The sequence below is a fragment of the Balaenoptera borealis genome (assembly GCF_965194805.1).
Source record: "Balaenoptera borealis genome assembly, chromosome: 1".
Classification (NCBI taxonomy): Eukaryota; Metazoa; Chordata; class Mammalia; order Artiodactyla; family Balaenopteridae; genus Balaenoptera; species Balaenoptera borealis.
In genome coordinates, this window is record NC_138860.1 from 145,813,925 (window position 1) to 145,838,478 (window position 24,554).

General features: G+C 42.8%; 1 protein-coding gene across 5 annotated transcripts in view; it reads left to right on the plus strand.

Annotated features, from left to right (window-relative positions):
• The window catches only part of DAB1 (DAB adaptor protein 1), a 424,515-nt gene that overhangs the window by 109,449 nt on the left and 290,512 nt on the right, over positions 1-24,554 (plus strand). The gene's annotated exons all lie outside the window — the stretch shown is intronic.

Below are 24,554 nucleotides of genomic sequence, written 5' to 3' on the forward strand. Positions count from 1 at the left end.
CCAGCAAGAAGGAAGCCAGAGCCTTTCTGTAACCTGATTTACCAAGTGACATATCATGACTTTTGCTATATTCTAAGTACTAGAAATGGGCTACTAGGTCCAGCTCATACTCAGAGGGGAGGGGGTTACCAAAGGCGTGAGTACCATGAGTCAGGGCTTGCTGGGGGCCCTTTTAGAGGCTGCCTACCCCAGCGCGTATTTGCCAATCATCACAAAAACCTGGGTGTCTTTATGCCCTTAAACAGGTCGTTGTTATTGCCAGTTTGTTTAGCAAAGAGGATCATGGGAATTTCTCGGCTCCCAGCAGAAACCGGGATTGGCCCAACTGGTCCTGGTCGAGCTAGAGTTGGCTTTGGCCGATCTTTGACTTCGGAGGTGGGTCCCAGCCTGCTTCTTTTTGGAGACATTCGGGCAGAGGCTGGTAGGCCGCCTGTGGGCTTGTGGGCAGCTGAGCTCTGTCTGACCCCTTGGCCATTTTAACGTTGCCGGTAAAATTGCCTGAGGAGCCTGCCAAGGAGACAGATGCCGCTGCTGGAGAAACACCCTCTGTAGCCTGGCATTTGTCCGGTAATTGCTCTCCAAGAGAAAATAAACTCTTCACGTGAGGGGGAAGGTGGATGGCGCCTGACTGTCAAGTAGAGAGATGATTTAGAACAAGTGCTGCAAATAAAATGCCAAAGATTTTATTAAAAAGTAGAAGACGTTTGTATAGATCTAAAGCTAGGCTTTTTAAAAACCTACTGACTCAGGAAACGCTTCTTGTTTTCCAGGCATAGACTAATACACAGTGAATTGAATTATGTGCAAAATGCGTCACCTGTTCCCTCCCTCCTGTTCCTTTTGCAGTCATATATCTTTTGCAATAGAGAGCACCACCACTATTTCCTTCTGGCTTATAGATTCATAATGTAGTAGAAACAGCACTGGCTTAGGACAGGGTAGTAGGCTTGGGCGATGGATTCAACCTGTCGGAGATACAGGTTTCGTCCTCAGTTTCATCATCTTTAAATTGGGATAGTAAACACTTCTCAGTTGTTTTAAAGATGAAGTTAAACAAAATAACACCAGGAGAAGTTCCTTGCCACATAATAAATACTTAATAGGTGGTGTTTTTATCGATGCTATACTTAAAATAACAATACTAGGAGGAACTTTAAATGTTAAGTCCTTCATCATAGATGGGGAAGACCCAGAGGCTAAGGCATTTTCTACAGATCATGTAATAGTTGTTATCCACCTACTCATCCATCCAACCGTCCACCCATCCAGCCAGTATTTATTGAGGTGTGCTCTCTGGCACTGCTGTTCTCATTGCAGTGGCTATAAAGACACGAAGAAGTCAGGAAAACTGCCTGCCCTCAAGGGGTTAGATGAACAATGAGCAAGAACATTACTGATACATTTTAGATGAAATATCAATAAATACTGTAAAATAGAGGTTGAAATAATAGAGAGTAACTGGTCGCAGGGACATGGGGAGGCTGCTGCAGGTTGGGTGAGCTGGGAAAGGCCCATTTAAAGAGTGGCATCTGAGGGGAGACCTGGAAGGTAAGAAGGAACCTAGGAAGGAACAGCAACTGAAAAGAGACCCTGATGTAGAAAGAACAGGAAGACAGCCAGGGTGGTGGGCACTTCTCAGATCAGATGGGATATTTATAGTCATGCCAGGGAAAATACTTCTTAAACAAATTGTGGAATTTTTGGTCATAAAGGTAAAGCGGGTTTCCTTAAAAACGATCTTTCAGCAATTTTTAATATACTCATATTCATTATGATTTTTCAAGGGATTGGGGACCATTATATAATGAAGTCTTTTCACAACTGTTTAACCATGGATTCACTCCTTTCTTCCTTCCTTTCTTCCATTTATCTCTCCTTCCTTCTGTCTGTCCGTTCCTTTTTTTATTTTTATCTTTTGTTGTTAAGGTATAGTTGGTTTACAATGTTGTGTTAGTTTCTGGTGTACAGCAAAGTGATTCATATACGTAGATAGATAGATATAGATATATTCTTTTCGGATCTGCCCATTTCTTCCTTATTTTTAAAGAGCATCCTAAGGAATAGAGAGATCTGTGGGAAACCCTGGGGGTCTTCCAGACCCCAGCTTCAGTTTCAGCCCACAGAGCCTGGGACATTGATTTTGTTAAGTGCTCTGATATTTATATATATATACATATATATATACACATATAAAAACTATTTATACATATGCTTATGTATATAATATATTAATTAATTAATTAATAGCCAATGAAGATAGTTCTGGTAAAGTTTCTCTTTGGAGGGAAAATGTTTCCTTTCAAGTTCATTGTCGTTTTTCAGTATGTGCCTCTATTGAGTAATGGCCACGGTCCTGTAGCTATGGGGAGATTCAGAGGAGCTGATAAATGAGTAAATCACACAGGGAACAAACTTATGCCTCTCTCCTTCCAAAAGGCTCACGGTCTTTGAGGAATGGCTGACTTATATTTTCTCAGTAATAACAATAATGTAATATTAAGAGCCATTGAGCATCTGCTGGATCCCAGGCATCGTGCTGGATGAATTATAGATTAAACCACTAATGCTCACAACGTGTTGAGAGGAAGGTGTCATCAGTTCCGTTTTCAGTTTAGAAAACCGTGGTCAATTTAGCCACTAGAGCAATAGCATGGTGCCTCAGGTCCCACCGTATTTTTAGTAGCCCACGGTAAATGTTTCAATTTCTTTTAAAATCAGAAGAAGGAAATGAACTTTTAGGGTCGAAGATTACATTTGTTGTTAGACCAACACAGTCATAGAATGGAATTTTTAACATTTTTTTTTTTTTTAATGGAGAAATGCCATGGAGGAAGAAGTCCATGGGGCCTCAGAAAGTCACAATGTGGGGACCACATGAGGTTGCAGGAAAGTTGACGCTTGCTCAAAGCCATGCGGGGAGAAGGACACAGATGAACACAGTCCCAAGCCTGCATTCTTTCCCTACCATCCTGAGGCCCCATTCTCAATTGCTTTTACCCCACTCTCTCTAAATTTTAGCCTAAGCGTCCTTTCCACAGAAACAGTAAGTGCTTGAACACTGGGGCTCTGCATCCTTAATTTTATTTTATTTTATTTTTAAAATAAATTTATTATTTTTGGCTGTGTTGGGTATTTGTTGCTGCGCGTGGACTTTCTGTTGTTGCGGTGAGCGGGGGCTACTCTTCGTTGCGGTGCGCGGGCTTCTCATTGCGGTGGCTTCTCTTGTTGCAGAACATGGGCTGTAGGCGTGCGGACTTCAGTAGCTGTGTCTTGCAGGCTCTAGAGCGCAGGCTCAGTAGCTGTGGCACGTGGGCTTAGTTGCTCTGCGACATGTGGGATCTTCCCGGACCAGGGCTCGAACCTGTGTCCCCTGCATTGGCAGGAGGATTCTTAACCACTGCGCCACCAGGGAAGTCCCTCTGCATCCTTAATTTTAGCACCCCGTCTGCTCTGGGAGAATGAGACAGGGAGGCACAGAACCTTTTTACAGAGGGCTTCATCCCAGGATTCCTGGGCAAAGGCACCAGCCCAGGTAAGGTCCTGATGAGAGGGAGGAGGGTTGAGAGTCGGACTCTACCGGCCCTGCCTTGTTCAAGCAGACAATTCAGTCTTGCAGAAGCGCCCCTGTTCAGTCAGACCGAGTGTGGAACTGGCCTCCTGGAGCCCTTGGATAACAAGCAAGTGGAGAGACAGGTGGAAAGCAACAGTGTTGAGGTTTGCACACAGCCCTGCTGCCCACCAGCCACTTTTCTGCCTATTAGAACCTTTGAAAAGCTTGGCCTTCATTTCCCTGAGCAAGAGTCCAGTGTAAAACGGGGGCCAGTTTGCATTCGAGGCACAAGGCACTTTCCTGCACTCTCCTATGTAAAATGGAGTGTAAGGAGTGTAAATAAAGCCTTTGGATCATTCTGGAAATCACAACAACTACATTTGATCCTGAGCGCATCTGTCCATGCCCTGGTGACGTCCCCTGTGGCCTTTAGCTTCTGAGGCCATGCTGTCTTTGGCTAAATTTATCATCAAGAAGAGATCTCTGAATTATTGTAGAAGGTGATTGCTTAGGTAAAAGTATAATATGTCCCCTCTTTGAGCCTCAGTTTCCTAATTGTAAAATGAGAGGCTGAGATGATTTCAGAACTCTTCTTCTAGCTCTGAATTCTATTTTTTGAGCAACTACTTAGTGAAAGACCCCAAATGAAGGGCTAGGGATTTGTTTGGGGGATCAACTGAGATTATGGATGGAAAAAGTGCCGTGAAAATCATATTCACCTTTATTTTAATGGAGAATAACAGCCCTCAGTTACTACGAACTACTGTGGACCAGGAATTTTACATACTTTTTGTTCCCCATAATAGTAAAGTTGTGAGATAAATATTAGTATTCATATTTCAGAGATGAGGAATTTAGGCTCCGAGAGGTTAAGAAACAGTAAAGTTCAGAACCAGGAATTAAGTCTAAGATTGACTTCACCTCATGGCTGCTGTTATTTTTATCATCATTATCCTCATGCTATGTGTTTCCTTTGTTTCACAGTCCATTGAGAAGAAAGATGTGTACATATCGACAACACACCATCATAGTCATATCGGGTTAAATTGGCTTGAGTTGGGGTGTCCACTGGTGACCTTTGCCTGGATATAGATTTCTGTTGGGAAAAAAGGGTGTGGGACATTCCAGGGAGAAAAGCAACCAGAACATGTTCATTTCTCTTGTGAGTTAAACTGGATCTTGGTATATTGGGAGCAAGGTCCAGTGCCATAAACATGTGCTGATCTGCATAACTGATTTTCTTTCCTCTTCTTCAGGTGGGTTGGAGGCAGGAAGTCTTCCTTTCAGAGAGGAATAAACCCCATCATTCTAAGACAGCTACAGAGAATTTGATGTCTGTCTGTCTGTCTCTTTTTAAAGCTTAGCTTCCTAAGCCTGGGGGACCTAGATAGCTGCCTCAGTTTCCCAGTGTGATCAGGCTCTGGAAGCCAGACTTACCAGTAGAAGCCAGACAGGTTTAGTCTTCCACCCATGGAATGGGGACATCCCCATGTGGGACTGCCCAGCTCTCAGTGTGGGACAGAACACTTTGTTCCACCGTCCTGCGTGACACACTGAGTCACTAGGACAGGCACAGCCATCATGAGGCCATATGGCCCTTCCCGTGTTGCATGTCGCTTCCAGCCATCATTTTCCTTACGCCGTCATGACAAGGACCTCATAGCTGTGGCCTTCAGCGTCACAAAGACCTGTGTTCAGATCCTGGTTCTGACACTACCTGTATTTTCTTGAGCAAGAACTGAACTCTCTGCGTCTTAAGTTTCTTACCTGTGACATGGAGATGAAACTATTAAACCCACGTGGCTGCTCTGCAGAGGAAGAGAGGACACATGGGAGTCTAGTGTTTTGAAATCATCTCACTCTAGTGACAGGAGCAGGATTAGCGGGATAGATGAGATGAAGTTACAACTGTTCTCAATTCACGAGGGTTTTCCTTTCCAGCATCGTATGGCTAGTGAATGCAGGGGACACAGGTTCAAGCCCCGGTCCAGGAAGATCCCACATGCCGCGGAGCAACTAAGCCCACGTGCCACAACTACCAAGCCTGCGCTCTAGAGCCGGGGAACCACAACTACTGAGCCCGTGTGCCACAACTACTGAAGCCCCCCGCACCTAGAGCCCACGCTCCGCAACAAGAGAAACCACCGCAATGAGAAGCACGCGCAGCTCAAGGAAGAGTAGCCCCCGCTCGCCACAACTAGAGAAAGCCCGCGAGCAGCAACGAAGACCCAACGCAGCCAAAAATAAATAAATAAAATAAATAACTTTAAACGAATGGTGAAGCCAGAAAAACCCAGCCTGGTGGGCTGCGTTGCTTTTTACTAGACTGTCAGCTGCTTAAGGGCAAGGACCCCATCCTCTCTGCCCCTGGCTCTGGCCTCATTGAGGCCTCACCTTTTGCTTCTTTCTCCCTCTCCCCTCTGGTCCACACCAGCTGTTGCTGAAATTCGGCCTCTGTACACCGGTGCTGGATTAGATCTCGGAAACAGAATTTTGGGTGAAGCAGACAGAAAGAGCTTTATTGCTTTGCCAGGCAAAGGGGGCCACAGCAGGCTAATGCCCTCAAGACCGTGAGTTCCCCTACCCGCTCCCCTGGAGGGGCTAGTGAGGAGTCTTAACAATGTTAAAGGAGCAGGGCGCGGTCAGCTCATGGACATTCTTCTGATTGGCTGGTGGTGAGGTAATGGGGAGTCAGCATCCTTAACCTTCTGGTTCCAGCTGGTCTGGGGTCTACTGCTTGTGGGCAGCATACAGTTAACTTCTTCCACCTGGTGGGGTTTCAGTATCTGCATAACAGCTCAAAGGACGTGGCTCATAATATTATCTATAGTCCTTGAGGAGGAACTAAAGGTCCTTGACTTCGTTTAATGTCTAAAGTATTACTGTTTTGTCTTGCTTATCTGTCTTTATGTTTTTCTGCATTTTTTCACTTCTCCGATTACATTTATTCTTTGACGAAAGTTTTTCCACAGACAAAGGGCAGGCAGAGCACATGGGTGGAGGTTTATTCTGAGAAGGCCTCAGAGGGTCCTGCTCGGTTACACAGCCTCTTCACTGCTCTTTCAAGACGCTGGGCATATTTCTGCTGAGGGATTTGGGGCTTGCTGTCCCCTCTGTCTGAAATGCTCTTCCCCCAAGTCTGCGTGGTGTCACCTTTACCTTCTTAAAAGCTGTGCTCACTGGCATCTCAGTGGGGCCTTCCCCGACTACTCTTTGGAAAATGTTCCCCTTTCCAGCACTTCTTATTCCCTCTCCACCCTTATTTTCCTTCCCAGAACTTCCCAACATCTGACATATTGCATACAGGCATACCTCGTTTAATTGTGCTTGGCTTTATTGTGCTTCTCAGCTACTGCTCTTTAACAAACTGAAGGTATGTGACAGCCCTGCATTGAGCAAGTCTATCGGCGCCATTTTCCCAGCAATATTTGCTCACTTCATGTCTCTGTGTCACATTTTGGTAATTCTCCAAGTTACTTCAAACCCTCCAGCAGCAGAAAGATTATGACTCACTGAAAGCTCAGATGATGGTTAGCATTTTTTAGTAATAAAGGGTTTTTTAATTAAGATATGAATGTTGTTTTTTAGACCTCACGGTATTGCACACTAAACAGACTGCGTTTTATTGTAAACATAACTTTTATATGCACTGGGAAACCAAAAAATTCGTGTGACTTGCTTTATTGCCATATCTGCTTTATTGAGGTGGTCTGGAACCAAACCTACAACATCTCCAAGGTCTGCCTGCGCTTGACTTATACATTTTTGTCTGTCTTCCTTCACTAGGACATAAGCCACGTTCCCACAGCTGAACAAATGCATGGCAAACAGCCTGCAGTCAGTACATTAAACTCTGTTGACTGAATGAGTAAAGAAATATGTTTGGAGTTGGAGGTGGGAGTCGAGCTGTGTTTGAATGCCCCTTGCCCTGATTGGTGTTCATGGCAGAACACTTAGTTTCTCCCCATGTGGTCACACCTTGCCAAACCCCTTCTCTGGCAATCACTGGAACTCCTAATTACTATTCCCAGCTGTGAACTTTGCCCTTCCTTCTTTACGGGGTGGCTCTGGGCTCCCACAAGGTCCAAGACAGCTGTCTCTTCAGGAGCTGTGCTTCGCAATCTGATCACATGGGTAATGGTAACATTTAATTTAATTTTTTAAAACCTCTGAGTAGAGCTCTTTATTAGAAATTAATTTGCTCAGGTTGTTGGGTGTTATTTGCTTCTAGCATGCTGAGGTTATTTCCCCTGGGTAGGAGATAGTTCCCTGAGCACTCTCTCTCCTCTGCCTGAAGTTCTAGGGAAACAGTTTCTAGAATGTCATCCTGTGAAGCTGAGTTTTGGTAAATTCTGAGCAGAGAGCACCTTCTATAGTGCGGGCGAAAGTCTTACTCTCCTTGAATTCTTTTAAAGGTCTCTTTTATGCTTTTTGAAATGTTTCAAAAACAACTTGTTCCTGGAACAGGAATTTTGTAAAAGTGAATGATGTTAGAGATTGTCTAATAATATGAAATCATAATGGAAGTTCTCTCTGTAGCTGATGTTACGAATGGTGTACACATTGGACGGTAGTGGTGTCAGAAATGGACTAGGAATCAGGTGACCTGGCTAATTGTTCTGTGTAACTTACTAATTGAGTGACTTCGGGCAAACCATTCAGTCTCTCTAAGATACAGTTTTTCATTTGAAAAATGAAGACTCTAGGCCATGGTCTCGATGGTATCCAAGATCCTTTCTAGCTTTAAAACTCAAGACTGGAAGCCTAAAGCCTTCAATTTTAACTTGGATACAGCCATTTCTAATAAGTGGTAAGTCACCTTCCTCCTCAGAGCCCCAGTTTCTCAGTCTTTCAAATGAGGATCAAGATTTCTAGTTTGTGTTTTTCCAAGGGCATTAAGAGAATTTTATTTGGACACACAAAGGTGAACATACTTTTTAGCTGTAGAATCCTGTTTTTATTAGAAGCAACTTCTTATTTTATTGTGATTTCATGGCATTGTGCCAACAAAATGGATAAAAGGAGGTGAAAAGTCATTGTACATCATACTGACAGTTTTTAAGTGGTACTTTTAAAATATACGGGTGTTATGTTTCACTTTTGAATTTTTTTTTTTTTTTAATTCCCATCTTAAGTTCTTGGCTTGAGCTTGGGCAAGGGATTCAGACATAGCTTTCATGAAATTTTTCAAAGGAGTATTTAATGTCCCCATTTTGAACCACTGATGTTTGTGCGTGTTTCGCCCTGGAATTCCTGAGGGAAGAGATCTTTTCATGCTCCCTCTGAGCATATATCCCTCCGTGGACGGATATTAGCTGGTAATACCTAGAGAATCACAAATGTCGAGTGAGTTGCTCTTTGCAGGACCAGCTGGCTGCTTTCTGGAAACTTCCAGTTAATGGGCACCTAATGGAGACTGGCTCACTTTTTAGAGATAAACGTAATTAAAAATCTGGAGTCCTTCATTTACCAATTTGGGTCTTGGAAGCCATTTAATATTAATATTGTTTTCTCTATCTTGATCTTTTTATCCCTAATGAATACTCCTAATTTAGATTGTAAATTTGAATGACTAGAGGCTGAAGTTCCCTCCAGAGAGGGAAAAGTTATCATTTTATTGGGGCCAGTGACCCCACCGGCTTTGGCCCAGATGGCTGTGCAAAGGTACAGAGATTTATCAGACGGGGAAGAGGTGTGGCCTAGAGTCAGCAAACAAAGAAGGTGTGTCTTACCAGCTGGGGCTGAGAGAGGAGGGATGCGACCAGCTAACCTACTAGCCATACTAGCAAAAGGGTCCTGCCCTCTTACTCTCATCCCACCCTCATCCCCACCCTCACCCCCATAGTATTAATTTTAACTCTAGATAATCTACAGGAAAGCATAATGTAGATCTAGGAGTCAAGGTATGAAAAAAGATCTTGGAATCCAGAAGACATGGATTCCAGTCCTATTGTCAACACTTCCCGTCTGAGAAACTGCTGGCCCATCTCTTCTTATCCAAACATGGCAAAATAGGGTCAGTGAAACACCTTACTGAGTTGTCATGAAGATGAAATGAGTGTGCGTACAGGAAAGTGCTTGGCAACCCGTGACAGTCTTTAGAAAGGAAGTGTCAAATGCGCGCAGAGAAAAAGGGGAGGCCTGAGGGCACCCTCCTAAGAGAAGCTGGAGATCTTTTCCTCTCCCTGTTGCTGTGTTCTGACAAGGCTTGTTGTCTTCCCATCAAATTAAAATGGGAGCCAAGTGCGGAACAGAGGAAGCGAGCTGTTTGGGCTTCAGGCCTCAACCTCCACGTGGAGCTCAGGCCAGCTCACCTTTGCTACCCCGCAGAGAAGGCAAAAGGAGTTAATGATGAAGTGCCGGAAAGGCACTTGGAGGTTTTAGAAGCACTCACCCAAGTAACATTACACACACATAACGTCAGCTACGCAGAACTGCAAGGCTGTATTATTAATCATTTTGCGGGGGTTTTTTTTATTAGTAATAAAGACTTTAACCAGAGTCCATTTAAAAAACTATTGTTGGATGTACTTGAGGAAACGAGCATAATATTTCTTTTCAAACTTTGTATAAGAGAAGTCTACCCAGAATCCTCGTACTTGGCAGGCAGAAATTCATCTAAACTGCTTTCCAAATTTACCAAGTGCTTGCCTGAATAGACAAGGAGCCTGGGGGTATTTCTTGCAGGAGCGATGAGTTGTGAATCCCAATATGAGATGTGTGTAAAAAAAAAAAAAAAAAAAAAAAAGAATCTGTTTAAAGAGGGAAAAGAAGTTTCTGACTGTTTGGCAAAACAGGTTATTTTTAAACTGAAGAAAAATAGGATTGTGGGGATTTCAAAGATTTTTGTGATTTTATTTATTCAGCTCTATGTGGGACTTGTTTGCATCTCATTAGCACAGAGGCAAATGGAGATGCAAGAGGAATAGAAGATCGTCCGTGCCTTCAGGTGGCCTTCATGCTCATCAAGGGACAGGATGTAGGTAGATCAGAAAATGACAATGTATGCAAAGCAGGCTGGATTTATGGAAACTTTGTGATACTGGGAGACAGATGCACTTGGATTCTAGATCTGGATCTACCTGGGGCTTGATGTTTCATCAGTTCGGTGCCTCAGTTTCCACTACTGCAAACAGAGATAATAATACCTCCCCAGGTTGTAAAGATGAATGAAATGAGGCATGTAGAATGCTTATCCCAGAATGTGGCACATAGTAGTATAATCACAAATGCAATTCTATTTTCCTTTCTTTGTTTCTCCCTTCTGTTTCATGCTCTGTCACAAGGAGACATGTAGTCTTTGAAGTTCCTTAGGAATGTTGAAGACTATGGGCTGTGACAGAATATTTTTCATGGAGGAGGAGCTGCCCTTGGACTTTGAGCTGGCTGTCTTCTGCCTGCCCTTCCCGGCTGCACTCTGCTCCCCTCCATCCTCCTTTTCTCCCTCCAGGAGGAAGGCTCACCTGGGTGGACTGCATCCATGGGCTTCCTGGCCCCTTGGCCTCTTTTTGGAATTAGCCATTGCTGAGTTCTAGCAGGAGGTTGAAGGGTGGGCGGGAAGCAGAGTGAAGTCTGTGTGTTTTGATCGGCTTTTAGACTTTCTCCTGGCTGGGTTGCCCTGGGCTTGCTGTATCCTAGACTGAAGGTCACCGGGTCCTTTTAAGGCAACTTTTTCTACCGGGTCCCCTCCCAGTTCCAGTCGCCCATCCCTTCTGTCACCCCTTCAAGCCTAGGAGAGGTAACAGTTCTGCTATTCTAGCCCTGGGACCCTGGCCTGTCCTTCAGGGTTTCCCTTCAACACAGCCCACCCTTGGGTACATAATCTCTGTATTAATTCTTTGCAATAATACTATTTTGAGTTTGTCATCTGTTTCCAGATGGGACCTCAAAGAGTGGGCTGAGTTTGATTAGGTGAGGAGATGTGGCATTGGGTCACCAAGGTGTGCTCTGGGGTCTACGACCAACCTAGTGTGGCCATAGTGTGTGTTTCCTGTGAGGAGGGTGGGCTGAGCTGTGAGTCTGGGGAGATGGGCTGGGCTAGAGCCTGAAAGTCAGGTTAACATACCAGATTTCATAGCACAGCAGAAATCGTTCTTGGTAATTGTTTCCTGCTCATTTTGACGCAAATGTATCGAAAAACTAATATGTATATAGTATAGGAAATAAATATCGGAAATTTCTCCCTTTTCCTTCCTAAGAATGATATGCAGATGAAATAGAGGGAAGGGAAGGCAAACAATATGGAATGAATCTCTCCTGTAGCATCAGGCAATTTGCATATATCATCGTATTTATTCTACTCAGCAACCATTAGGGGCAAGGTACCAACTTCCCAGCTTCACAGAGGTGGGCATTGAGACCCAAAGACTTCAAGGGACTTGCCAAAGCTCACATAACTGGGACTTAGTGGAGCCATGATTTGAAAACCCAAGGCCAGTCTGTGAGACGGTGATATTCATGATCTTGTGATTTTGCCAGCTGCAAGATGTGAAGACTGATGTAGTTAAGGGTTCAGATGAGAGGTACATATATGTACACCAGAGTGAGCCTCAGGCTATTTTTTACAGCCCTCCCCCCTTCCAAACCCCACCCCAGGAAGAAGGGGTGTGGCATTGTAAGGCCATGCACAGCAGGAATTTCTGCAGGAGGAATTTCTGCAGGAGGAGTGTCTCTAGAATCTCAGAATAGCCGTACAGCCTGGCGTCCCAGAGACTGGGGTATGATTTCATAACAGGAAGGATCCTGGATGTCTCTCAGGGACCAGGTCATCTTATTGTTCCCATTGCACAGGACATTGTTCACTCCCTAATTGTATATGTATTTCTCTGCCTGGTGGCTTCTGCCAGCCTTCTCTTCACTGAGTCATAACTTCTGCTCAGTCAACCCCTTGCTGCCTCAGAGCTTGTGCATCTTTTCACTTCTGGCCCCATTACTCCTGGACAGAATCTGTATTAATGAGTTCAGATTCTTGAGAGAGAGAATATGCCTGTCTTCTCATATATCCAGTCTGGATCTAACCCTTCCTACCAGGCCAAGTTGTGGCTCTGGTCAACCAGTGAATTGTCCTCAGGTAAGGAATGGACTTCTGGTGCAGTCAGCTGGGACAGATTAGGGAGTGGACATTTTGGGGGTGGGGCATTATTCTGTCTATTCCAGTCCACCCTTGGCCCCCAAAGATTCACATCCAGCCCAAATGCAGAATACAGGCAAGGTCTCTCTGTGATCTCATCAGTTCAAAAGTCCAGATTCTCATGATCTAAATTATCTAAATCATATTCCAGTGATTAGGGCATAGGCATCTTTTGGGGGGGGGCATTTTCCTGACTATCCCCAGCACTTAACACTATGTGATAAGTATCTTAAATAGCTTATGTCATTTAATAAACCCACCACATCTGGTGCCTATTCTCAGAGCCATCGTATTTTGCAGTGGACGTGTTCAGGCTCAGGGGAATTCAATAACAGGCCCAGTTGTGGGGGACCAGGGAGTGGGTCATGCCGGCCCTGAAATCACATGTGAATTCTCTTTACCTTTATGCCTGTGTTTCCCGTATATGTTGCTGCATATTTGGATCACCTGGGGAGATTTTAAGCATCCCAGTGCCCAGGTGGCAGCTCAGATCAGTTAAATGAGAATCCCAGGATGAGAGCCAAGAGTCAGTAGTCGTTCCAGATCCTCAGGTGATTCCAGTGTGCAGAAAAGCTTGGGAGCCTCTGCCCTGCATTACTCATCACTAAAGGACGGTGGTCCAGGCGAAGGGTGCACATGGTCAGGGAAGCCTTCCCCATGAAGGGGAGCTTGAACTTAAGAGTCGAAGACATTTGCAGGGTGTAACAGTGAGGAGGGCATTTCATGGAGAGTCGACAGCTTTCCATGTTGGCGATTTGCTCAGTATTTGCCGAGTGTGATGGAATTTTTAGGTTTCCGTGAGAAGGTTCAAATAAATACATTCACAAATCAGGAAACGACGGGGAAAGAAGAGCTCCTTTGTCCAAGCATCTATCCCCATTTATGGCTTGAGCAAAACACAGCCCCATGGTTATCACTGTTGGGGATGGATTTTGTGAGGGAGATAATTGTGGAAATTGGGTTGCTTCCCATCAAGTGCAGATCCTTTTGTGGAGGAAATTTGAGCTATCCGTGTATCCCATTTTACAGTAATTGAGATTGGACTAGCAAATCATTAGCGAAGCAAACGAAGTTGATGGGCTTTTTATTTTTTTCCGAAGGAAGGTGGAAAAAAATTTGATGTTTGAGAAGAGAGAGAAGAATTAAAATGGGATGTCAGTGATGGGAGAGAGCATGCCCATCTCCTGGCTCTCTGGGCAGGGGGAGGGTGGCATCTGGGCCAAGTCCTCCCTCGCGTGGGACCAACAGGAAGGGCTGTTGCAGGTGCCCCCTGTGATCAGGACAGGCACTGAGATGTGGACCTCCTTGGGATGAGCCGCCACCCAGGGCCACCCTGGGAACCAGGCAGCTTGGGGACATCTGTTGCTTACTCGCCCAGCTTGCCACTGACAGATGTTGGCCTGTGTGGTTCTCTTTCCCACCGTCACCTTTGAAGATAATGCAGTGCAGCTTGTGGAAAGGAGAGTCAATAATGGCAGTATATATTTTAGGTAAATCAGCAGGTGAAGCTGCCAGATGTGATGCTTATTTATTTAAAATCCCCTTCACTGGGAGGGCCTCATTAAATGCTTGTCTTTTCTTCCTGCGAGACCCCAGGGAATAGCAACAGTTCCAAGTTACTCAGACACATCGTGGAGGGAACTGGGATGATGGCAGAGGGCGTTCAGTCTCCAAGAGCAAACAGACAGCGTGCCCCGCCTTGTCGTGTGGCTAGTGGGGTTAAAGTGAGAACAGGCGTCGGCTAAAAAGCCAGGCGATGAGGGGGTGCCATTTTAGGACTAGTGCTGGGGAACAGGTAAGAAGGCCACCTGAGGCCAGCCCCCATCCTTGGGAAAGTGTAGCGGCCACCAGGCCTTGATTCATCTCTCTCTGTACCTCCCCCCTGTAGTCCAGTGTCCGCTGTGTACAGAGTAGGTGCTTAGAAATGTATGTGGAATTGATTTGGTTTACACAACCTGTAATTTAACGGCTGTGTGCTGAAGGAGTTGGGGATATTTGCTTTTTTACTACTTCTTCCTGCAAATTCATTTATCTAGGACATCTTTGGAAAGAAAACTTGAAGAGCATAAGCTTTTAAACTCAGTAGCTCCGCTGTTGCAAGCAGCCTCCCAGCTGGACCCCCAGTATCACACTGGTCTCCAGCCCCGGGGTGATTGCTGGGTTACCATCATCTTTAAAGAACCTGAACTATGTCAGCCGCTGCCCTGTTCAGTCACTGCGGTGGTCACCTGTCACCTGCTAGTAGTCACCACCCACTGATGAATCCTATTTGAAGTTTGCACCTGGCAGCCGCGTATGAATTTTTAGATATAAATTTATATACATGTGCTGCTGTGAATCTGCATGTTAAGGTAATAAACTATCTCCTATTTTTTTAGTTTGTAAGTAGATATTACAGAGGTTGATGTCTTCACTCCAGTGGATTTTCTTCAGTAGGGACTACAGGATGCCCATGTTATAGATGAAGTTGAGGCTCAGACTGGTTTACTAGCTCGAGTGCCTAAAGTTACATAAGCAGTCAGTGGGAGAGTCAGGCATGATTCCAACCCAGCCCCTCAGCTTATTGCTTTAGGTTCTGCCATTTACTGACACATTTTTGTAAAATCAGAAGTGAAGATTTTAGAACGTGGGGCAGAAGTGGGGCCTCAAGTACTGAAAACGCTAATGGAATTATTTTAAGCTTATACACATTTTTTTCTGATACTCTATTAGTTTATGTAATGAATTTTCATGGTGCAATAAATACTCAGTGAAACTGTGTGATCCATTAGTTAAATGAAATGTTCCTAAGTATGCCGTGCTGCTGTCACATAAATTCCTTTAATATTGCTGAAATCTGGTTCTGACTTTTGTGAGCTTTGAGTTTGATTAAAGAAACACATTCTGTTCCTCCTATTATCACCTTGCTGAAGGCTGACAGATACCTGAGTAATAACAGTGCCTGCCTTCTGGAGCGTAGCATTTTATTTTCCCCAGAGTACTTTCACATAGCTTTCATTTATTCCTGTTCATTTAATCCCATGAATTATAGCCAGCATTATCCCATTTTACAGATGAGTAAACTGATGGACCATGTCGGTTTTTTAATTCTAGATTTGCCCTAGAAATGCCAGACCACCAGATAGCTCTATAGTAAGATCCCAATTATTTATTTTTCAATTTAGTTAAAAGAAAAGAAAGCATGCTTTGTTCAAAGAGAATTTAAAATGACTTGAGTCTCATTGTTTTGACCCTATTCAAAAGTATTACTGCTATTATACTTTAGTATTATATTCTCAGCATAAGTTAAGGCACATTGAAAATTCCCTGTTGTATCTTCTATAGGGACAGTGCTGATGTTAATGTCCATGGGACCACACAGCGTTGATTTTATGAAAGCCTGTAGGCCCTTTTCATTCTCTGTTTCTGGTTTAAGGTTATTTGAGTGTGGACTTTGTGGAACCTGTAACTGATCATATTTCCTTCTATGCTTTGGCCTCTAGGAATCTCATAGATTTACATCCTATCTTCTGTAACCGTACAGATTTTATTTGGTGGCCTATCGTTGCTTCTGCCTCTACCTTCATTTCCAATCCTTTGTTCCCCATTCACTTCAGTTTTCCTCATTCATTAATTTTATCCTGTTCTAGAGAATGACTTTCTATAAAATTTTCTATAAGCTGCCTGAATTCTTTTTATTTTTTTCATAATGTCAGGTGGACATAACTGACGAGCAACACAGTGAATGTGAGCTCTCAGGCCAACAGACGTCTCCCTCTTCTGTGATTTTTCTTTCCTTTCTTGAAACACAATTGTGGCAAAACAGTTTTGATTGGGTCTGTAGTGAGGTTGTTAATCTGTCAACTTTGTGGCCTTCAGAGTTTTAAAGCCAGGGATATGTTCTATCAATGTAGTAGTATTCTGGAAGGGTTTGGGCAAAGCAAGTGATGGCCCTACATTTGCTGTGAGGATGGTGGTATTTTAACAGTAGAGAGAGAGAGATGTAGTATCTTCAAATATCATTCTGGTAAAGTTTCTGTAGCGCTTGCACTTCTGACACCCTTGGCAGAATTAAGTAAGTGTTGCCATTGGGCTCTAGCGAAACCTTTCTCTTTCCTTTTTTCTTGTTCCTGAAAAGAACAGATGTACAGAATGAGCAAATTTTAGGCAGTTCCCAAATGGGCTAGATCAGATCAGTTAGCCCTTGACATATTAAAAAAAAACGGAAAAAGGGTTGACAGGTTAAAATCATAGTCCCAGGGATGCAGAGGGAGATGGTCCAACAAAGGCCGACTTTGGCTATGTAATTAAAGGAGTTTGCAGTGATCTTTGGGGCCAGTAGGTGAAAGTGAAAAGTCTTGGGACGGGGTTGGGGGGCAATTCCTGGCATGGAGGCAGAGTCTGGAGGGGAAGTCAAGAGTTCAGTAAGAAACAGACCTGCTCGAAACAACATTGGTCCAGAGACTTGTGTCAAGTCAAGCATTCTGGGCAGATACAGGATGAAGTTGGAATCTATAATAAGAACTGACAGCCATAAACTGATTTTAAACTCAAGTAGCCTTGGGAGTTAGAAAGCATGCCATCCAGGGAGCTGCCATGGGTCTGAACTTTTTAAAAGAAAAGTGAGACCAGAATTGGCTTTGTTGCATCCCTGTATGTGTTAGCGTCTGAGCTAGGCTTTTAAAAAATTTTTTTGTTAAATTTGGAAATAATTTCACAATTACAGAAAAAAGTAAAAGAATAAGAATATACAAAAAATACTCTATGCCTTTTACTTAGATTCACCTATTGCTACTATTTTATCACCTTTGCTTTATCATATGTGTATTCTCTCTCTCTGTGTATATGCATAGATACACACACACATATGCTGCATGTACTTATATATATGTATATGATTTGTTTTCCCTGAATCATTTGAATGGTGCATGTAGCTTAGCCCTTTATACCTAAATATTTGGTGTGTAGTCCCTAAGAATAGGTATTTTCTCTTACATAGCCATAGGAAAGGTATCAAATAAATTCAACTTTGATATAATATTTTTACCTAATTTGCCATCCATATTCAAATTTGTCAATTGGCTCACTAATTTCTTTTGTAGCATTTCTTTTCTAGCTAGTAAAGGAGGATCTGGTACAAGCATTGCATTTAGTTGTTGTACCTGTTTTGTTTCTTTTAACCTAAAATATTTCCACAGCCCGTCTTTGTCTTTGGTTATGCCATTTTTTTTTAAAGTTTAATTAATTAATTAATTAATTAATTAATTAATTAATTATGGCTGTGTTGGGTCTTCGTTTCTGTGCGAGGGCTTTCTCTAGTTGTGGCAAGTGGGGGCCACTCTTCATCGCTGTGCGCGGGCCTCTCATTATCGCGGCCTCTTGTTGCAGAGCGCAGGCTCAGTAATTGTGGCTCATGGGCCTAGTTGCTCCGCGGCATGTGGGATCTTCCCAGACCGGGGCTCGAACCCGTGTCCCCTGCATTGGCAGGCAGATTCTCAACCACTGCGCCACCAGGGAAGCCCCTGTTTATGCCATTTTTGAAGAATAGACTTTCTCCACATTTTTATATGCATGTTCTGATTAGATTCCTGGCCAGGATGCTGCATGATAATGATGTGGTCTTCTTGGGGTATCACCGGATATCCATTTGCTCGTCTTTGTTAATGTTAATTTTGATAGCCTAATTGAGGTGGTGTTCAATGTCTCCATCGTATGATCACAAATTTTCCCCTTGCAACTACAAACAACAAGTGAGAAGACACTTTAAGACCTACAAATGGCTTGCTTCTCATCGAAAAATTTCCCTGGATTTAGCATTTATTGATGATTCTTGTCTGGCTAAGCTTTACTCTGATGGCTGCAAAATGTGATTTTATACTCTAGCACTTCCTCTGTATTTACCAGATAGTATCTGTTCTACTGTCAACAAGACAGCCTTCCCTTCTTCCCCCACTTGTTTATCTGTCTGTTTTCAGTATGGATTCCCATTTTTTCAGTGGTTTATTATTTATTTACCTTCCTTAAATTATATTGGTGTTTAAGCTATTTCAGAATTGGCCAGTGAGAGCTCCTCCAAGATGGCGTCTGTATCCTCGTGACATGCCCCTATCATTGGTGCTGGTTTTGAGTACTTCATTACTTTCTGGAACAACAGGATATGTCGGGCTCATCTTATACCTGACATGCCCCAGCTCTGGAATCACCCACTTCTCCAAGAAACCCTGGGTCCTTTTACTGAGGAGTGGTAGTAGAAACCAAAATCTAGGTATTTAGGTGTCATGTTGTCATTGGGTTATCTTTGCTCCTTGACCTGCTCAGTGGACAGGGCTGGGAAGTCATATGCATATAAACACATGTATACACATTCTCATATACAGATGCATGTATATTTTATAAACCACGAATTTACCCTGAAATCTCCAATCTCCTGTCTGTCCCACAGTTCTCTTTCCTGCCCTCCCCCTTTCCATATTTTAATGTCTCTTGAATAGTGAGAATCTTGGCTCCCAAGAACATTAGAGAATTTACTTCCTTGTCCAATCTTATAATACATCTAAAATAGTTTTATAATTGCTTTGCCCATAGCACTACCCAAAAAAGCCTACTGAAAAGAGTTTGAGGTTTGTTTTTAGCTCCCCCTGCCCCAATCCTGTTCAAGACCGAGTGTAAACAGTCAAATTGTGTTCGTAGCTATTCATATTGGTTCTTCTTCTCCTACCCTTTCAGTGATTGTGCATATGATGCTCCTCTGAAATACAGTTGGATTCATTTGTTTCCATCCACTTGCAGTTTTAGCATTTTCCCCACCTCCTATCCCTGTTAACTTAATTTTACTTTCTTCAGATATGTAGAGCATTAATAGGCTTCCAAATTTGGAAACTAAACAAAAAGCTATACTCTGAGAAGTATCACCCTCTGCCTTGTCCTTCTACCTGGTCTGTCAGTCATTCTACGACCCAGGATCTCCCCATGTAGAAAAACAGCTTCATTGTTTTCTGGTGTGTTTGTCCTGTTTCTTTTTGTAAAGATAAGCAGTTAAGTCTCCTCCTTTCTTACATGAAACTAGCATGCTGTAGATTGAGCTAGGCTTCCTAAGTGCCCAAATTTCATTGATCTTCCAAATCTTACACACTTGGTGGTGGTCTTCCTATTTTACTGATGTGGAAACTAAGACCCCTGGTCTGTACTATTGCAAACCTTTTTGCCTTGTTGATAAATGGCCTGTTTTCAGTGCTTTGTAGTTTGAATGAAGCTGATTAAGATGCCCTAAATTATGAAACATCAGGTAGTAGCACATACAATTTTTAATCCATAAAATTGCTGCCACTGAAACCCAAAGTCCTGTTTCTGGGAAGTATAGCTCTTCATCTGGTTGTTAAGGCTGGATTGTCCCTTTAGCATGGAATTTCAATGTCCTTAGCATATCACACAAGGCTTAAATCAGGGTGTGGCACCTGGCTGGGAGGGTTGTTTTTGACTTTTTGTTTTTTCTTTTTAAAATTGAGGTGAAATTCACATAACATAAAATTAACCATTTTCATATGTATAATTCAGTGGCATTTATTATATTCATGATGTTGTTCAACCATCACCACCATCTAGTTCCAAAACATTTTCATCTCCTCCAGGAGGGACCCTGTAACCATTGAAGAGTCGTTCCCCACTCCCTGGCTTCCCCCAGCACCTGACGACCACTGATCTGCTTTCTATCTCTATGGATTTATTTATTTTGGGTATTTTGGAGGTAAATGGAATCACACACTAAGTGACCTTTTGTGTTTAACTTCTTTCACTTGGCATGTTGTTTGCCAGGTTCATCCACCTTGTAGCATGTATCAATCCTTCATTCCATTTTATGGTTGAATAATATTCCATTGTATGGTTACACCACATTTTGTTTATCCATTCCCCAGCTAATGGACCTCCAGGGGGATTGTGAGTGAAGTTGGGGAGAAGAGAGGCTTGGACCCTGCCTTGTGCTGTGCTGCCTACTAGCCACGTGACCATGAACGAGCTACAAAACTGGCTTGTGCCTCCCTTTCCTCATTTGTCAAATGAACATAATAATAATATCTAACTCTTCAAGTGACTGAAGGATTGGCTAAGATAATATGTGAAAAGTTCATAGTATAGTACCTGGCAAATAATGGGCCTTCATAAACATTAGCTATTTTACCGTAGGATTGTCTGAGCGTGGGTGGGGAGGAGAGAGAACACAAAGGTGCGTTATAGTAGGTGTTTTACCATGCATTTGTTCTGTTGTAGCTGCTCAAACCTTTGTGCTTTGTTTAAAAACGAAAAGGCCTATCTGTTTTCTCTGCTTTGTGGTTTGGTGTTTTTGCCCCTCCCCCACTCCCTACCCCCCCATCACTGAACATGGGATTTTACATTTAGAAGCAGTTCAGTAGACAGAATGTCTGTAGTGGAATGTTACATAATTCACTTTTAGATTTGAAGAGCTCATTATAAAAAACCTGACACACTTCAGGAATATTAAATTACTGCAGATTGTGTGGAGCAAAGAAACATTATTGAAGCATTTCAGAATTCTAGGCGAGCCTGAATTTAACTGATAGGGTTTCACAGCTTTTACTGGGGAAAAATGATTTGAGTTGTCACATGGTTTCTGGCCCTAGAGGACTTTAATCTCCTTAATTACAAAGAAACGAATTTCCTAAATAATTTGGAGCTACTTCACAGCATTTGCTCAACCTCTGGCTTTTGGAAAATTAAAGGGGATGCCAGGGTCCTGGTCGTGGAATGTTCTCTCCGTACTGTAGCTTCCTTATGCAAGTTTTTATTAGAGATGATGCTGGTTTCCTTTCTTTATTGATATGGGGATGTACTTCAGGAATTCACAAGTAATGCTTATAACACTTGAACACAATCACACTTTGTCAAACAAGTGACACTGAAGATGCCCACAGAGTAGGGAGAGGTTCTTTATTGTGGCTTACAAAGTCGAAGGAAAGAAAATGGCCCAAATCCAATCCAGTTTTATACATCGACTTTAAGAGTGCTTGAAATGGTGTAAAACCCATATTTCAGTTCATTTCGGTGTTTATGGATTAGGTACCTACTGTGTGCAAGACCAGCATCATGGAAATATCTTAGCTTCTACCATTTCCTACAGTTTGTCCTTAGAGAGCAGACTTAACCTGCCTTAGTTTCCTCCTCTGTGAAAGGATAATAATATGAGGCTGTGTTTTGACCTTGTATTCCTGTGTTTGTAACACAGGAAACTATTAGAGCCTAATATTTATTAAGTGCTTGCCAGGAGATGTGCCCAGACACCCTTCCAAGCATGTCACATGTGTGATCACAATTTCCACAGCCACTCCATGAAGTTGATACTGTTATCTGCATTGTAAAGGTATAGAAACTGAGGCAAAGAGGGGTTGCATAGCTTCCTCAATATCACATTGCTTGTAAATGGCTTAAACTACGAAGTTGGCCAAGAATCAGATCATAACACAAGTAAGGAGAGATTCTGTTACCCAGTCCAAGCTCGTACTGCTCGCTGCACGACAGGCCAGTAAATTGAGAGATGAGGTCTTGGGGCAAGGGATAGTGACTTTATTTGGAAAGCCAACAGACCGAGAAGATGGTGGACTAATGTCCCAAAGAACCATCTTCCCTGAGTTAGAATTCAGGCTTCTTTTATACTAAAAGGGGAGGGGGTATGGCTGGTTGTTACAAACTTCTGGGTGTTTTAATCCTTTGTTCTTGCAGCTGTCCTTGTAACTCAGGTCAGGATGTTCCTGTAAACCTCCAACAAGGCAAATGTTATTCTCTGTTGTGCAACTTTTTATCTCTGTATGAATGGAAAAGTGTTATACCTTTAAAGGTCAGAGCCTTGAGAATGGCCTATCCTGTATATTTCAGGCTAAGACAACATTCTTAGCTTGTAGCAAAAGCAATAGAGTACAAAGGTTAAAGTAAGAGAAACAGATCCAATATGGAGTCAGATTTGTTCTTCCCTATTACAGTTCCATTTAATGGAGGGATCAGAAAATCTTTCTGCCTAAGATACCTCTTTGAACTGAACCTTGAGAATGTCAGCAGAATTGAAAAGAAAAATTCCATAGAAAGGTAACAGCACAAGGGAGAATTGGGAAGATGGGAAAGTGTGTCACCTCCCTACTAGACTTAATGCGTCCTTTTTAAAATTTTGGTTGTTAATTTCAAGCCTCCTTGGACATGCTGGTCCTTCTGCCTGAGACAACCATTTATTCCTTTATTACACATGCATGTATTGAGTACCCATTGGTCCTTTCCCTTATCATCCATGTGACAGAGGCATCATTCTTCAAGATCAGACAGTGGAGAGCTTCTTCTCTGTGAAGCTTCATTGATTCTTTCAAGCAAAGGTGAAAGCTTGCTCCTTTGTAACCCAGTATGCCCAGTTATTGTCTGTTTTCATTCTGGTCATGTGTATTGCAATCCCCTACATGACTGACACCTCTGCTAGACTGAATTTCTTTGAGGACAGGAATCAGGCTTTGACCCTGTACTCTTGGCCTGCATGGTTGTACAGTACACGTCTATTGACATGAATGAGGCAGCACTTGCACCTGGCCTGTTGTAGGTTCTTAGTAGATATTTGTTGCAATGAAATGACTAGTATTATTAATAAAATTAATTATCTCTTTATATGACCAAGTTTTGTGACTCTGTCATCTCTTATGGAATGTTGTCTTTTGAGGGCAAGAGGTTAGGAAGGGGGTGAGGGCTTAGTGGCATGGTGCAGGTAGATGGCACAAAAGTGGCCGGAAAAGTTCTCATTTTCAACGTATGGTTTCCTGGACCCCATTCTAGGAAGATAATTTTCCATTTTCTTTAGTTGTAGCCTTAGATCCTCTACTTTAAGTACCTTCATTCAGGGCCAGTGTCCTCCTAAAAAATAGTTTGTAAAACAGTTTGTTAAAAGCAAACAAAGAAAGCAGATATCTTTGGATAAGGTGTGAGTTTCCCCATATTTAAGCCTTACTACAATTTATGTGGCTTTTATATTAGCCTTTCTAGTTAAGCCATCTTTAATTGGCATGATTAAGAGATTTTGGTCATTATTCTTTTTGAGCTGAAACTGGTGTTCAAGGTCAGCCTTTTCAGATGAAAAGTTCTAGATCCGTGGCATGAGCTAAGAATTGGCTACACAGTTTGAAGATCCATTTCCAGTAGCTTTATCTTAATATTCTTTAAAAATGGATAACTCCTGAAATGTTTATTTTCAACTGAACTCTCACATACAGCTATCAGAGAGACGGTCCCTGGGAAAGATTGTTGACTTGACACTGGGAATACATTCATTCAATTTAAATGAAATCAAATGAGATAACGTATGTGAAGCAGGAGCTGAGGGCATAGTATATAGTAAATGTATAGTAAATACTGGCTGTAATTGAAGTGGTATTATCATCATTATTATCTCTTCCTAGCACAGTGTCTGAACTTAATAGTACCTAGTAGTGTGCAAGGCATATTTATTAAAGAAAGAAGGGATGAAATGTGTGTCTGCCTGCCTCTTTCCTTTTCTTTTCCTCCCCACGTTAAATGCTTGTCTGCTCTTATAGCTCCGGGAAAAGCTGACATAAAAAATGGGCTTGCTGGAAAGTTTCTCAGCCCCGTTTGTCACCTTACCCTTGGAGCCCAGTTGTATGTCAACTCCATGTTCCCTCTGATGCCTGCCAGTGAGGGACAGACCACAGGTCACTTCCCTATGATCTGCTTTAGCTGCCAAAGCTCTAGTCAAGCTTGGCTGACGTATGGGTGCCTTGTTGTTGGAAATGTCTCCGTGGGGCTGCTCAGGAAATATGCCTGTGCTGTATTTTCTGGGTGGCATCTAGTGCTTGACAATAAGAAACATGGAAAATAAAGAATTGAGTTTTGCTTCTC